A 17,366-nucleotide genomic window follows, 5' to 3' on the forward strand; every position below is an offset into this window, starting at 1 on the left:
GGCTGCGCCCACAAGGGGGCAGTATAAAGCCATGGCAACCGATCTCCTGGCCGAACCTTGAATTTGACTGGTCCCACTACATCACAGCGGACAACAGAGTTGCTGAGTCATAAATGAGGTCCTGTAGTGTGTGTTGATAGTCAGATGTTTTCTAATTCACTCACCCCGTGACAAATGGCACCGCTTGACACCAGGGGCGTGATAACACATCATCTCAATGTGTGTCACATAAAGGGAAGGCACAGCAGCGATCAATATGTGGTCACATTCCCATTTAATAGCCTTTGGTGAACCCAACATCTTTTTTGAAGACATATCAGAATCAGTTGATGAGCAGAACATTTTTGTTTTTGAAAATAAGAGACGACATGTTGAAAACTGAAGACTACTGAGAGGCTTAAATGAATCCCAGCATCCATATCCAGTCATTTTCTCAACTGCTTTTCTTCACTGCGTGTTTTTTCTTCATGAGAGACTTCAATGAAGATAACAGACTAGATTTAGTAAACATTGACAGCACTTGAGTATCTTCTATCACCCAAGCGTACGCATTTTCATGGACATTGAAGACACTTGAGTCTCTAATGAATCTTTTTGTAAACTCAACCCTGAGTCCTCAATCAACCGAACATTGAAGGGACTTGAAAGTCTTAAATGAACTGAATATTCATGTTTTCATTGAGTGAAGGCAATCGAGACTCCAAGGACTCAATGTCTAAGGGACTAATTATAATCAAGAGAATTATTTTTGCTAAGACCATTTTTTCCGCTCATCTTCAGGTAAACCTGAGTTTTTGTTTCCACTTAGCCTTTCTTGGTTAGCGACATCCCTCTGGGCCAGCACTGCCAAGAGGAAGTAACCTCATTACTCTTCACACAAACACATTCAGACATTTCTCCTGTTTGTGATTTTGGATGGGGAGGGTGTGCGACTCGAGGTGTCCGCTCGCCTGACACTTGTCTGGCTTGGCCTACATTCTCCTGGAGCTCATCAGTCAAAGTGAGGAACTGTGAAGGCCATCTCCCCCCCCATCTTGCCACGTGAATCTCTGCCAGCTTTGTGCCTCTGTCAGCCCTCAGCAGCCCTTGTGTGACTCACGACGTCGCCGGTCCACCCCGTGCAGACGCGGAGCGGCTTCCCAAACTGGCAGCCTTGTTTGCATGCCTATAAATCACTCACAGAAGTGACATCAAGTCACAGAGTCCCAGCAGAAGATACAAAACTTACCCCGTTATATGATATTGGATGCAAGGTCATAAAGTAGATTCATTTTTGCTTGACTCCTCTGACTCGCTTTTCAAATCATTGCATGAAAGAATCTGAAATACTGCAGCACAGTAGAGTGTGTGGATACTTTATTGATCCCAAAAGGATATCTGGTATCTCCTAGCAGCTATAGCATTCTCAAACTGTCACAAAAAAATAATATGCAATATTTAAATGATGCCAAATTCAAATCAAAAAGACATGAATACATAATACAAGAAAGCCAGGCACGTTTGTGATTCACTGGGTTTAAAAATATCTGTTGTCAAGGGTTTATCTGCGTAACTGAGGCATCAAAAAATCATAAATAAAATTGTGTCAGTTCACAGTTGGGTTTGTAAAACAAAAAATGGAGTGCAGTGGTGTTTTAATATTTGACGCAAGTAAATATACACACACCTGTATTGTAATACAGAATAGGAACCTTTTTTTTCTCCCAAGGTCCATACTACATATCAAATAAATTCTGCACTTTGAAACATATTCCTGCAGCTTACTGAGTTTCAAAGACACTGTCTGTGCATTTTAATGGGCATTCAAGCAGGATTCATGAGGCACAACCTGTTTATTTTTTTAATAACACAATATTATAATAACTATAATTTTCTAATTAAACACATTACATAAAAAGATTGGTGTGTATTGGGCGGTCTGAATGAGACTGATTGCATTCATTTCAGAGGGAAAATAGGATTTAGATTCCAGTCTTTTGAGTTACGAGCGCATCTCCAGGGCGACTTGATCTCGCAAATCAAGGACCCGACTGTTATGTCATGCAGGAACCGCCTCCCTTCGCCTGGACTTCTCGCTGGTTGGGCCATTGCTCTTCTCCCCTCCTTCTCTCCCACCGCCCGCACAAAACATTCCAGAGAGTCAAAGAGACAAGTCAACCCCAACTCACAGTCGAGTTTCTCCCTTCCCGCTCGCCACTCCTCCTCCTCATCCTCCTCATCCTTATCATTTTCTGCCGGCTGCGACTCGCGTGGAGCAGCAGCAGCAGCGGCGGCAGCAGCGGTCTCACCGGATCTCGGTCATTCCCGGAGCCGCTGGCGAGCCACCGTCACCCCGCTCCTCTTCTACCGCATCTCCGCGGGCGAGTCAGCGACTCCCACAGGTGTGTCGCGGTTCCAGGAAGCACACCTGGACGGGATCATGTGACTCGGTACCTGGGCGTGGAAGGAAGGAACATTCCCTGCAATCGCTAGTCCAAACACGCGAGCGACTTTTCTCCCTCCGTCATTCTCCTTCCTAGTCGCTTGCATTTTTCGATTCTTTCTTTGTAAAGGAATTAGTGCCTTTTTTGCAGAAGCCCACAACGAGGAGGAACATGTGAAGAGACTTGTGGACTTTTTTTTTTTTTTGGATCGCTTTTGGAGCGCGGAACCTTCTTCCCGTCTCCGAGGTGAGTTTTTATTTTTATTTATTTCTTTATTTTTGAAGGGGGGTGGGTGTTTTTAGAGTATTTCACCGTAAGTTTTCATGCTGATAACACAATGAGTTGTTATTCCATTTCACAAGGATTGCATTGTCCCCATGCGTCATGAGACGTGTGTAAAAATGGATCACTACAACTGGGGGGGATGTCATTAAGTCTTTCCCACGTTTAGGCTCAGGAGCCAAAAAGGTCATACTAGTTCCTAGGTCAAGATTGTTTTTGAGTCATTGGGATGACGTCTGGTACAATGTATGGCTAAACATGCCCGGGCGTGACAAAGTAATGTCAGGCAGCACGATGTCGTGCTCTGGTTCGTCTCATTGTTGGTGCAGTTTTTCCTCCAACCTTCCCAAAACATGCACGTTAGGTTATTTGTCAAAAAGTGTTGTTATGCTACGATTATTGACGGGTGACCAGTCCAGGGTGAACCTCTCCGGTAGAGTAATAAACTCTAGTTCATGCATGACTAGTTTGGATAAACGGGATAGAAAATGAATGGATGGATATTAAAGCTGTCACTCAATCGATTTAACGTGCAATCACCATGTAATGCTCTTGTAATCCACGTGGACTTTATCATTTTTCATCTGAATGGCTCATGTCATAACAGATATTGTAAAATGACTTTAGAACGTACCACTTGTTGGATTACTACGGTCTTTAAATCCGGTCTGGTTTTTTTTTTCGAGGTACAACAAACAGAAAACTTCCAGCTTGTCTCATGAGGGGCTCCGACCTCAAAAAGTCACTCACATGATTCGTTTGGCCGCAATTTTTACATCAGATGCCCTTACTGATGCAATCTATTCATTCATTATTTAATTATTTAATAAATACTACAATCAAATGGGCAACGTGTACTCCAATTGGCTATTTTCATCTTCACAACCTTTAATTTACTCCCGAGACATTACTCCTGATTGACATTGAACATGTACGCCAAAGAAAATAACAAATAATCAAATTACGTTATCTCCAAAAAAACCAGCAACAACACTCAAGAGCAGTAAGTAGCCATAAGGGAAGAATGACATTATGGTCGTCGCAACATGTCCAGACAGTTCTTGTGTTTTTCCCTGTGGACAGCTTGTTGAGCGTTGTCTGAGTTTGTTTTCTTCCTCCTTTCTTGTCTGTTGAGCAAATAATGAAGATCTATTCAGCGTGTCTTCCCTGCATGGTTCTATCCGCGAGTGTCTCCTCCATTAAAACAGACCTCTGTTCTGACTACTTCTCTCTCTAAAGTGTCCCTTTATTCCGGCCGTCATAGCGCCCCCTGGAGGCCTAGCGCACACCTCTTTCCCCTTCCCCCTGGGGATTATTTCCCTTTAAATAACATTATACAAACAGTCTCGCAGAGGGCCCGGATTATGACTGTCGGGGGTTAGGGGAAGCAGGAAAGAGGGCCGCTGTTTCTCGCTGGAGGGGGGGCTGCCGGAGTACGGATGCTCTCTCAGTCGAGGCCATCTGCTCACATGGACGCACGCAAGTTACCTCACCCTCTCCCCTGCCGTCGCCGCGACAAATGCTTCATTCAGCTTTTATCTGGTCCTCTCTGAATAAATAGAGACTCCTTATCGGTGGCGAGGGGAGCGCTGATAAATGTTATTTTTTTTCTCCCCCCCCCCCCCCCCCGCTACCCGGCAAAGCACAGCGCTCTTCTTCATCGTAGCCTAGAGAAGACACGCTTAAGCAATCCCTAAAGGAGAGGGGAACCACGTGTGCCCTGTTTGTTATGAACCAGATGAGCAAGGCAAGCATGACAGTCTGTTTTTCAGCAGTAGACCACGAGTTCTGGAAATGGAAGTCTGGTTAAATCCACTCAGACTATTTTCAGTCTGACTAGCAGAGAAGCAAATTGTGAACTCTGTTCTTAAGCTCTTTAATGTGCTTATTGTCTTTTTTTCCCCTCGTACTTCAAAACGTGTTCTCTGGCCTCACATTTTTATCTGAGAGAATATTTCCTAGGTCAATTTGAACCAAGTTTTTTTCATGTTTTGCTTTGGATGACTGAAAGAAAAAAAAAAAAACCAAATAACATAATCCTCACGAGCAACAAGCAACCTCAAGCCTACAAATAGAAGAAAAAAAAAAACGTCAGAAAACAAGCCGATGCATGATTAGTGTTTACGCGATTGGTTCATGGCAAGTAGCTCATTTGGAATTACAAGATAATCTTCCCCCTCGCTCCCACCATAACAGGAAAGCAGGATGTGACCTAAATCACTATCATCATGTCAACATAAACCGACTTTCACTTAAAGCCACGACTGTTAGATGCTTGGAAGCTATTTGACCAACATTTTCCTACTCAAGCATACATTTTATAAGCGAGTGCTCATAAAAGGGGGCGTGGCACGCTTGAATAAAAGGCCCATTTGCAATCCTCCGCCGCTGGACTGAAGCACCAAGGTCCTTTTGGTTTGGCATTAAATGGCCGCCGGAGGAATCTGGGGAATAGAGATTTCCTCCAGATTAGATCTCGGTTTGTCCTTTCACGTTTGAGGATTAGCTGACGATGAGGCGACGTCACGCTGAGTTGGATTTTTGATCATATCTTCTTCTGCATGGACCCTTGTCCTTGGATTTGACTGCACCACATGCCCCCCCCGCCCCCTTTTGTCCTCCTTCCAAACTTTCTTATCTTAGCGCCTTGTTCCAGTGCGGCATTGTTTGCACTTCACACAGCTAACCCTTGACACCCTTTCCACTCAGCACTTTCGCACCCCCCGCCCTGCCTCTCCCCGCCCTTCTCCATTCTCTTCAGATAAAAGATAAAGTTGGACTAGCCTCGGAGGTGTGATCGCGTTAACTATTATGCTTACTCCCTCAACTCTCGTGGACCAACGCAGTTTGCCGCCGGCGTCCGCTGCTCCACTTCAAGTAGCACCAAATGATGCTATTATTAATATTTTGCATGCATACACAATATTTGTCACAAACGATTGTTGACAACGGTGGTTGGTTCCGCCTCCGTGGCATACCCAGATTTCGCCTGTCATTTTTCTTCACTTAAAATATTGTATTTTTGGATTACAAAAAGTATTTGATAAAAACAGCAACATTTAGCCATAAAATAAATGTCCACATACGTTAGCCACTTTGGATTAATTACACAGTGTCAAAGTAGTTAGCTTAAAGTTGGGAAAGTACGATAACTCATGTTAGCTTGCATGGCTAATATTTGTTAGCTTAAAGTCGGGAAAATACGATAACTCATGTTGCATGGCTAATATTTGCCTGTGTAAAAAAATGGCTATGCTAATTTATGTATATAGAAAACCCTTCTTTGGTTCATGTGGCTTTAGAATTCGACGTGTGTGAGTGATGTGGTTGCCGTGGCTGCCCGTTTACACATTTAAATAACACTTTGCCGCCAAAGCGTTATGAAACTCAACAAGCCCTGTGGTCCACTATTGTTGTTTTTGTTGCGAAGACGACCACTTTCTGTATCTACGTGGAAACTATAATAGTGTTCCTTTTAGGTTTGTGTTTCTAGGCTCCGAAACAGTGTTGTCTTGGCCAAAAGGATTTTTCCTTGTTGTTTAAACTGCCCCGGCAATGGCTAGCACAAACGCCAGTGCAGTTTAAAGAATTCTGTCCGCAGGCTTCCAAACACAATCATCATTACGGCCGAGTTGTACTTTTCATTTTGCTTTTACCTCAAGCAGTCGACTGTATGTTTCACAAATTTTCATGCTGCATTTCCCGTGGTCCTTGGTTTTTCGAGAAATGCAGTAAATGTTGTGAAGACAAAGCCAAACGGCTCAAGAATGCTGAAAGTCAACTCTGAAATTTTCTTGACAATAATATGTTGATATGAGTTAAGCAGCAAAGTACGGCAATTTTTATCGATCTCAGTAGGCGGCCATTTTGCCGCAGAGCTGGCAACTGTGATGTCATTTTCAGTCGACAGCAAGTTGCAAAATGGCAGCCCCCTGACATGGATACAAGATAAGAAGTCACGCTCGTTTGCTATTTTTTGAGTGTTGGGGCAGCCATTTTGGAATTTGCTGTCGACTGAAAATGACATCACAACAAATCACGGCTAAGCTTGCGGACGTCATATGACCAAATTCAGAAAAGAAGTTAGCAACTGTGTGATAAAACTGGATTTTACTGCTTAAATCAGGTTCTACAAATGAAATATAAATCAGTGTTTAGACTCGTGTGATTACATTGTCATGAAAAATGTTGACTTTCTCTTTTAATGCGAGGATAAGTAAAACTTTGTGAGACTTTGCTGTCTAAAAGCTTCTTCTGCAGTGCTAAAACAAAGTGCCATGAACTTTTTTGAGGGCGGCGGAAAATGCTTATCATGGGAACTTCCGCTAACTGTTGATATTGAGAGCTGTGGTTGTCTGTCAGCAGCCTCATGGCCGCGTTGACTCCACGCCGGTGCTTTACAGACGTCTGTGCTCATGGCAACTGAACTGACACACTTTTCTTTTTCAAGCCCACCTGCTCATAAGCCTGGCACATTTTCACGCCTATTGAATTGCAGCGATGACACAGGGTGGGCCGAGGTGGCGTCGCCTTGACTCGGATCCAGAAGTCGCTTTCTTTTTTGTTTGCGCTGGCAAGAAAATCAGTGTGCTAATGTATTTATTTTTTTTTGTTATCGTGTTGCTTTTGATAAGTGAATTAAGGATAGATTGCCATCAAACCCTTTCAAACACTCCAGAGGGAAGTTATCACTTAACAGCAGATCAATCGCATCACGCTTGGGGGGGGGGGTTAGGTACACCCCGCTGTTCTGAGGGCTGAACATATTGAGGATGAGTCAAGGTTCCCTTTCGGTGTAAATGTCGTATGCCTGTGCTAGATGCGACAGTGTGCTGTTACATTGCTCCTACCGTCACTATTGTGCCTTTCAAGTCGACTGAGGCTCAAGCTAATTAATTATTAATGGCCATTATATTGAGCTTTAATGGATTTTATTTTCATTTTTTGATTCTGTATTGGTCCTCTATCCACTCATTTTGAAGCATTCCTGTTCCTTCCTCCTCTCTAAGCAGCAGCTCCGCCCCATCCAAGAAAACGACCGGGTCTTCACTTTGTGACATCATAATGTGAGGAGCCGCCCCCCTCGTACCACCCCCTGCAGACAAACCATATGACCAATTTTCCAGAGCAGCTGTGCGTGTAACTTGACATGCGGCGGATTTCGAGACATCAAATAGAATTGAAAATGTTTCTAGTATTTTCTGCCATATGCTCAAGTTGCACATGATTGTTCCAAAGGTAATAAATAGCAATCAAATAGGCTACATGGCTATAATTAACCGTTAAAAGCTTAAAACAGCAGGATACAGCTCTTTTTAGATAATAAATAATTATTAGGTGAAATCATTAACCTTTGAGCAAATTTGTGATTTCATAAGTCCATTTCAATTAACGCATTAATCAGTCCCTTGCCCAAGAAGTAGCTCTAAGGTCGTTGACCCCGGATTCACGAGGGTGGGGGCGAGGCTTGTCCGCTTTTAGCAGCCAGCCGTTGACACATAACCATTTTTGAAAACAAATTAGAACAAGATTTTCTTTCCGTAGTTTATGAGAGGCTGACCTTTCAGAAATGATGTGTGAATGGACCTGTGTACTCAATTTGCGATGGTCGGTCTCCAGTCGTCAAGTATTGCTTCTTCTTTTGGCAAGCGTCATTATTCTTTTTTTTTTTTTTTTGATAAATCCTTGAGTTGATAGACCTCTCAGATGGATCTGGTGTTGTGCATGTCTGTTTGTGATGCATGACAAGAAGAATTGACTAAAGCTTGTCTTTGCCACAACTGGCTCGTTTCCATCTGCTTTTCATCAAAAGGTCGAGTGTTGTCTCATGTTTTACATTAACACTTCATTTCGTTCTAGTCTGACCTTTAACCCTAAAGAAAAAAATGATAAGATTTTTGTTGTTATACAAGAAAATAATTATTAAATTGAACCCTTTCAAAATAAGCCGTACTATATCCAAACTAATCGTAATCCTCGAAATCGAACCGACACCATCGTATTTTAATCGAGCGATGCGCACAGTTCCCTGCAAATATTTCATGCTGGCGACAGTTTAGAATCTGACTTGAAATGAACCCAAATATAATTGATCTCAGTGGGAAATTTGATTTCCTTGCCGGTACGTTCTCGCTCTGGCACCGATGGTCTCAATTCATTTTTCATCCTTATCAGTCTTTTCATAGTTAATCCCCAAACTGACCAATTTAGTCCAGCCCAGATCATTTTTAATTATCACCCTAGCTTTACAGCTAATAAGACATCCAGCTGGTTCATGTTAATAGGATAGTTGCTGTCGAGTGTCGCCCCCCCCCCCCCCCCCCCACCTTGCTTTTCCCCTTTTTTCTTTCCATGCACGCTGGGCGATTAATTATAAAGTACAGAGTGTGAGCGTCAGCCAGGACTGGTGGATGACAGATGCATGAGGAGTCGCTGCTCCGGCAACAGCTGGATGAAGGTCACAGCAACCTGGGGGAGCAAAAAAAAAAAAGTGGGGCCACAAGGTACTATGGCGAAGGCTGAGAGATAAGCTCATGTGAAACTTTTATAGAGGAGATAAAGCAGCACATGGAACACGGGGAGTCCTTTACTTGCAGATTGTGGCACCACGCAAGCGTTTTAAGAACAGATGGCCTCTTGAAGAAAACACTTGAGCTTGCCTCCTCCAGATGTGTCCCCTGATGCTACGTATCCAAAAATATGGAGGTGCATGTTTACAGCTTATTTTATTTGCTTATCTAAGGAAATCTATAAAAAAAAATGTCAAACTTCTTTTTTCCAGTTCTGTAAAATCGCAATTTTTTTTTAACAGTACAGTAATCCAAGACATTTTGTGTGAAAAAAACACGGAGAGAAATTGTGTCAGCTCTAATTTAGCATAAACGCTGAGTGGGAGGGGCTTGAGTCATTTGTAGTCCAACACCTGACACATATTTCTCTTGCCCCATTGTTGCTGGCCAACAAATATTTGAAATATCAGAATGGTGCTAAATCATTTCTTGATGGAAAGTTTTCATGAATTAATGGAGACTATAATTAATGGAGGTTACAAAGGAGTCCTTTTGAGAGTCAAACGTATGCCCGTCTTGTCACTTGGAGTGACTCCAAAGCACTTGCTCTTTATATTTTATTCAGCTACTAAAAATAACTCCCGTATCATCCTCGTGGGTTTTTTTTGGGCTTGTTTGTTGTCAAGCTGCATCACTCATGACAATGCGGGAAAAAAAAAATAGTCATGCAACAGTTCGCAAAGGTGTCACAATTTTGCAATACAGTGAAAATAAATATTTTTCAGGGGAACTACTTGTAATTTTCTGTGAATAAAATGGACAGCGTGACTCCATAAATTCCTTCATGTTCTAATTAAATTATTTTTCATTTGAAAACTTACCTCCGCACAATATTTTTTTTTTTTACATTTCTTGTAACTACAATAACATATTTAATACATTTAAATAAATAAAAAATATTTAATGTAATATTTCATAATATTTAATGAAAATAATTTCATAATAAAGAAATATTTAAACATAAAATAATTTATTTTATAATTTAATTTAAAATTTACCTCCGCACAAAATCTTTTTTTTTTTACATTTCTTGTAACAACAATAACATATTTAATACATTTAAATAAATAAAAAATATTTAATGTAATATTTCATAATGTTTAATGAAAATAATTTCATAATAAAGAAATATTTAAACATAAAATAATTTAATAAATTAGTCTAACATTTCTGGATCGATTAATAAATCCTTATGAGGGACGCGGCTGATCCAGAACCGACGACATGAACACATTGTGCTGATGTCAATGTTAACACAAATCAACAAAATACTTGATGACACAGACCAAGAAATAGCCTGGTCGCAAATTCCAACCCTTTTAGTCACTGCTCAACCGATGCATTCTGTCCACAATCCCGTCCGTTCAATTTGAAGGTTAAATTGTATTTTTGAAATGATGTTACAATAGAAGCACAGTTGGAGGTTTAATTGCAGCCTTAACTCTAAAGGTGGAAGGAAGCGTTACCATGGTGCAAAACGCCTTTTAGATTGTTCTTCATACTCGGAGCTTTCAGGGTTAGCATTTAAGACTCAAACCTCCCGGTGATTTGAATGAAATTGAATCTAACGCGGGATGAACCACACAAACGGGCAACGAGATGAGTGTCTACAAGTCTCTGCTAATATTATTGTTATCACGCTGGGATATTATCATATGCAGATAAGGCTGTCCGCCTTTATTGCTGCCAGCAATCAAATGATAATACCAAAATGATTTTTTTTTTTTTCAAGTCATCATCTGTATTCCTCTCGTCGCTGTTAAATGAGCGGAATGTGGGTGGCCTTCCGGTCAGCCGTCATCCAAGAGGGACTTATTAAAATGTGTTCATATAGCAATTGCTGAAGTTAGCGAGAATCTCATTAAATGTCAACGGCTCCGTTACTCATCTGCAAACTGCCAGAGCATTTTACAGAGGACGCCGGGAACTTTTGCGAAGAGCTACCGCGCGCACCTTAGAAGGTGACATTTGCTAGCGACCACGGCTGACAAATACGGTCGCTAATATTTGAGTTGGGTAAAGGGCGGCGGCGCTTATCGATCCTCGCGGGGGAAATTAAGGGCCGAGGGCAGCGGCCAGTCTCGGCGGGGAAGGTGATAAGTCAACGGAAAGCAAAACAAGCAGTACACTGGGGAAGAAGAAAAGGCCTCGGTGGCAAATATGATGAGGTTCAAGACAATTTATGCTTTGGCTTGCTCACTGTTTGTTAGCGAAGGCAAGGAGGTCATGTTTTCATTGCTGCACTATTTGTGTTTGAGATGGATTATGTAAAAACAGCTCGTACAAAAATCTAAGGAACGCTGAGAACAGCAGTAAAGCCATTAAATGTGAATTTGGAAATACAGTTTTTTTTTCTTCCGGAAAACAACATAATTATACGGGTGTTCCGATTAGCTGTTTATGGTGACGATTCCAATGCGATCATCCATGAGTGGGATCGTCCGATGCCGATTCTAATGCTTAACACATGGATTAACTAGACATTTTTCAATTTTTGGACCTGCTCGTTAAGTCATTTTGAAAATGGATTAATCTACCAAATATTTTTTCAATTCGATTTTTTTTTTCAATTGATGAATCGGGTTTTAAAAAAACATGCTATCCAACATTTCTTCTTTTTGCTTTTCTAAAGCAGGAGATTATTTTGAATTGACAAGCATATATTATTTAGTAATTATTGATTATATTTACATTTTTTTACTTCTACTATTTAATGGACATTTTTAAAACCGATTTCACTTAATTGACAATACATTCATTTTTTCCTCATAGTTGGCGTCTTTGACCAAAAAAAAAAAATCGGTCCGTTTGTAGCTTCACTCTTGAGTTGTTCTCGCCTACATGGATATTAATCCCGGTGTTGCCCGTGGCGCCTACGCATCTTCTGAAATGTAAATCCGCCGAGGTGTCATCATAACTCTGTCTTGGGAGTCTGCGTTTCTTTCCCCCCCCAGCTTCACTCTCCTCTTGCCTGGGCCTTGATGACGCTTTATTCCTCACTGACTCATCTGGGCCCGCTTCAAAGCTAGCCCTTCGCGACTTCAAAAGTGAAAGAAAAAAGTTCTTTTTAAGCTCCATTTTGCTGGCGTCCGCACATCGCCCAGACATTTTTCACCACGTCCTTCCCTTCTCGTTATACACTGCGCTACACACGTGATGATCATGCAGACAACCACGGTTTATTTATGGCCCTTGAGGAAGCGTCTCCTGGGATTCCTCTTTTACGCTCCATCTAGAAAGTGAACACATCCTTCGTCGCGATACTAAAGTATTATATTTGCATGTTACCAGGGGTGTGTTCGCTCTTCGTGCGGTGGTCTTCTTTCTTACGTCTGTTCTCGCTTCCAATGTTCTACATCCCGTCTGAGGCCATCGCACGTCATCGATCTGTCAGTGGAAGCGAGGTCTTTGTAATTACAGGAATTAGCTCGAGTATGCTCGCTGCTGTTCAAGGTTAGAGAAGCTTATTAGCAATGTCTTTTTTATTTGAGCTTGTCTAGCTTTCTGCAATGTTTGTCAAGATAAGGAAAATGTGTCACTTGCGCGGGGGTGGAATATCAACGATGTATTGCCTCATTAGAGTGCAGTCCGACACGTCCAATGGTTGCTGTTCAAAGTCCGGTTAATTAAAAGTAGTTTTTAATATAACATGAATGTTACTTTTGTTCAACTTTATTTTTGTGTTACTTCACGTTTTACTGCTACGTGACAAATTGACAGTGTTCTCCTAGCTTGTTTGCCGTATGGTGTTCCACAGGGCTCTATTTTAGAGCCTTTGCTGTTTTTGATGTATTTGCTGTCGTGGTGCTTTTCCCATGGCGAGATGTGAAGCGCTTTGTTAAAGCTGCAGCTGTTGTAAAATGAGCTGTATAAATAAAGTTGGATTGTATTGGGATGAAGAATCAGAACATAGTGAAGGTTACGTTACAGAGTGGTTTCATGGGAGTTCTGCCATTGATTGGCAGCTAAGTCAGTCATTTTGTTTTTTTTCAAATATTTAGATAATTTTAAAATGTGTAAGAAGCAGCGCTTTAGGATTCACGTCAAATCTTGATTGGGCTTCGAAAATTCAGCTAGCGCTGACTATTAAATAGGCTGTAAATATGCTACATTAGAGGGGAACAGACCATTTAATTAGGGAACACCAGTGGGTTGCGTAATTATCGTCTGGCGATATTATCTTTATCAGTCGTAAAATATATCCAAAGTTACCCCCGAGATTCCCGGTCCAGTTTTCAATTAGACAAAGCAAAGTGGTGCACCAGAGGCCACGCCGCTTGTTCATTGGTGCTCCAGCAAGGCCAGAGGAACCATTTATCCACCATCCTTGACCTCCATTAACATTTTTCTGCCACTGACAGCGCCTTCTCCTCCTCACTTGTATTTATTTTTACCCAGGCTCTGCTTTGTCTCACTCGCGACGACAAGCACGACGTCCTGCCTACCGGCGAGGTGTCACGGTGCCTTCTTGAGCTTCTGCCTCTTTAATTAGTCATGTGGAGTTTGCCTTCTCGACAAGTCATGGGAAAAGACGAACTCGCGTCAACTGTCCCGCTGGGTCCTCGTATGCATCTCCACCTTCAGAGTTGGAAACAAAATATTAACCACCCCTGAGAGTGGCGCGCCAGGAAAAGCAAAAAAACAAAAACACATCTGTTCAGTGGGTGTGTTGTAAACAAAGCAAAAGCTAATCACCAAATAACAGCTTGATTATTAAAAAATATTGTATTTATGAGAGAGAGTTGTTGTCGGGGTAGAATCTGATTCCGTTCAAATTAATTACAGGAGTGTTTTGCTTCTGTTTGAGCGCGGGCCATCAGAGGAAGTGTGATATTATGGTCCATCCGCTTATGACGGGTCATGTTAACATGAACCACATGGTTGGTTCAGACAACTCTTTGGATCTTCTGCTTCCCTTTTGCTCAAACCAGAGATCGTATCAAAAACATCATCAAACTTCCTGCCGTGTTTGTCCAGATCCAGCTCAGTTCTTCTTTTCTTTCTGCGTCATACGGGCCAATTTGATCTTTGCTCCTACAGGAAGTGAAAACGACGAAAAAATGGAGTTACATGAAGAAGTTTTTCTTCTGGAGTGTTCAAAAGTTCTACAGTACATCAAACAGGATTTGCTGAAACTTGCCGTAAATGTCAAAACCGCTGTGTTGGTTATCTTACGTGTCTGTATTACAAAAATTATATCCGGATTAATACGCAGCGACATTTTTAAGGCCCAAACTGTGGCGTTTCTTCTCGCCCGGGCTCGGGAACATTTTCGCTGATCAGCGCTACCTTCCTAATGACATCGGCATTATAAAAATACACCTTGTAGTTGCTGAGATAAGCTTCATTATTGGGAGGGCATGTCCTTTCGGAAAGCGTACGTACAGTCCGCGGGAAGAAGATAAGAGAGCGGGGAGGGGAGGGGGCGAGCAGGTGAGAACGCTTCAAGTAATGCTTGCTCACAAACAGAATTGAATTATTGATCAAGCAACAAATGACATCAAGGAGGACCCCACGGAGACGTCCGAGCAAACCGGACCTCACATACGTTTGTGTTATTTGTGAGAATACCTTTGTGCCGGGCGGGCCGGTTGTAAAAACCCCACTCGGTCAGAGTCCACATTATTTTTCCGCGGGGCAGGAGCGGTCGCCAGCACGCCGACAGGATGGAGCAAACACTGAATCAATCAAGTTGGCTGAGGTGATGCATACAGAGGGACCTCAACTGATTGCACGTCGAGTGGCCTGGTTTTTTTCTTTCTTTCTTTTTTTTTCTACCCAGGATGAACTCTTAGTACCGATCAGGGGAAAAATGAAAAGCAAAAGAGTTTTATTCTTTCTTTTTTCCTGGGTGGTCTGCTGTGATTTATGTTTGTTGTTTTTTTTTTGTTTGTTTTTTTCAAACAGTACACATTATATGGACAGTAATGTAAAAGTGAGATTTTTACACTCGGTGAACCTGATAACGGGTATCCTGAAATGTAATAAATATTTTAAAATAAATAATAACCATAATAGTAATAATAAAAATATAATCATGATTTAAAAAGTCTATCAAATAAATGAATAAATACATAATGAAATAAATAATAATAATTCATCGATTTAGGGCTATATAAAGAAACTTGATTTGACTTCAAATAAAGAAATACATGAATACATATATATTTTTTTATTTCAATTACTTCATTTGAGTAGCAACAGTCTGATTTTGTGAAGGTAGTCCGACTGACTCACTCAGTTCATGTCCTTGTGCGCTCTCATCCGCTGTTGTGTTCTCATCCAAGCGCCGTAGCCTCGACCCAACATGGATTCGATGGTGTTCATTATTTTCCGCTCACACACAAAAACAACAACACGCACACCAAAACGCGGCGGGAACAAGCATCCCCACGCAAAATACGAGAAATGTTTGTCCGACTCTACGTGCGATACGTCTCTCCCTTCGGGCGGGCGGACCAATCAAAAGCGGCCGTCTCATTAAAAGCTATGAAGCCTGTGGAGAGGTCAGCGGCTAACTTGGCTGATTAGTGAGCTCTGGTGGGCTTTCAGGCAGCTCGTGAGGAGGAGGGAGGGAGGCTTGCTTCATGGACGGACAGGCGGCCCTGTCTGAGGAGGGATGGCTGGCTGGCTGGCTGGCTCGAACTGTGTCTGAACCCTCCGTCCGTCTCACCGCAGGTTCCAGTCCCATCTGTCGGGGTCAAGGACTAATGCAAAGATGCACGGATTTGGCCGTATTGGCGCTTTCTATCCTACTTTAGCCACAATCCTGTTTACCATCCCCGGTGGAGCCATTGTGGCGGCAAAACAAAGACAATTAGTGTCTGGCAATCATGCCTTTTAAAACAGCTTTTTTTTTTTTGGTCACCAAATAAATAAACGATAGAGCCCCGGTTGTTTAAAATTCGATTAAATACTGACAATAAACTTTAACGGGCACGGCTTTCTTGTTGTTGAAAACTTGAACCGGCTCTTAAAGGCTTTTGATCGCGTCTTTCCCCCTGTGATGAAAGTGTAAAAGGCCTTCTAATGCTCTGGAATTTATTATCGTCACAACAGCGGAATAATCCAACAAACACGACTTCCTCTCGGTCCATTTTTAGCTTCCCCAGACGAGGCTTGCGATCAAAGGCCACATTGAGTTTCTCCGTCGGAGGCTAAACTGCACCAAGCGGCTTCGTCAGGAATGCGTTCCGCGTTCTGGACTCCGCCGTCAACCGGGCTGACTTGGAGCCAAGGGCAAAGTGTGCTGCTGTGTGACTAACTTGGAAAGACAAGTCGCTCCTGAAGGTTACGAGTCTCATCCCCCTGTTATCCCTCGGTCTGCCTTTGGGATTTTGTCCCTTGGAAAAAATGAGAAAAAAAAAAAAACTGTCCACTTTTGTTTCCCTTGCTGCTCTCCTAGCTGATAAGCATGCTATCTAAAAAGCGACCCTGGCAGCACTCTTCGTCTATTCACTCCCTCACCGCCCCCTTCCTCTTTCCTGGTATGTTTGGCTCTTGAGTGCGTAATCAGTTAAAGGCGCCTGTGCGCGTGCACGTTTTAATTTTATTTTCCTTTTCTCTACACTCAACGATTTGCGAGTGGAAGCAAGGCTGCTATCTGCTGACTGTCACTTCCATTAAGCGCCCCGTCCTCAACCGATGTACAGTAAATCCACCTTGACCCAGCCGTCCCGCAGGCCACACGTCCACCTTTTGTTGTGATGCGCAGGCACAGGCGCTCAAATCCAAAGATATGTGGGTGGTAATCGTTAGTTTACTTTTACTCTTTGTGGAGAAGTAAAAGTTTCTTTCTTTGGAGGGCATGCAGGATTTCCCATCATGCGGTTCACAAGATTGCTCAATAAATTAAAAAAAACTCAATAAAATAAAAAATAAAATTAAATCAAATAATTTTTTTTTTTATAAAAAAGTAAATAAAATATTGTTTGCCCTGTATTAGTACAAACATCAGTCATTGAAAGGAAGGTGATTCGCATTTTAGCATTAGCACTTTTATGCTAAAGAATGCAACAGGCATTTTATTACAACAACCTCAACATCAAAAATAAATTCACAAGCCAGTTTGAGGCCCGGTAAAATATGACTT

General features: G+C 42.1%; 1 protein-coding gene across 1 annotated transcript in view; it reads left to right on the plus strand.

The window, feature by feature from the left end:
• The first annotated feature begins 2,131 nt into the window (after positions 1 to 2,131).
• The window catches only part of plxnb2b (plexin b2b), a 105,392-nt gene continuing 90,157 nt past the window's right edge, over positions 2,132 to 17,366 (plus strand). The window contains exon 1 of the mRNA XM_061282448.1: positions 2,132 to 2,669. The gene's annotated coding sequence lies outside the window, so the exon portion shown is untranslated. The remainder of the gene's footprint in view (positions 2,670 to 17,366) is intronic.

This window comes from Syngnathus typhle, linkage group LG7, assembly GCF_033458585.1.
Source record: "Syngnathus typhle isolate RoL2023-S1 ecotype Sweden linkage group LG7, RoL_Styp_1.0, whole genome shotgun sequence".
Lineage (NCBI taxonomy): Eukaryota > Metazoa > Chordata > Actinopteri > Syngnathiformes > Syngnathidae > Syngnathus > Syngnathus typhle.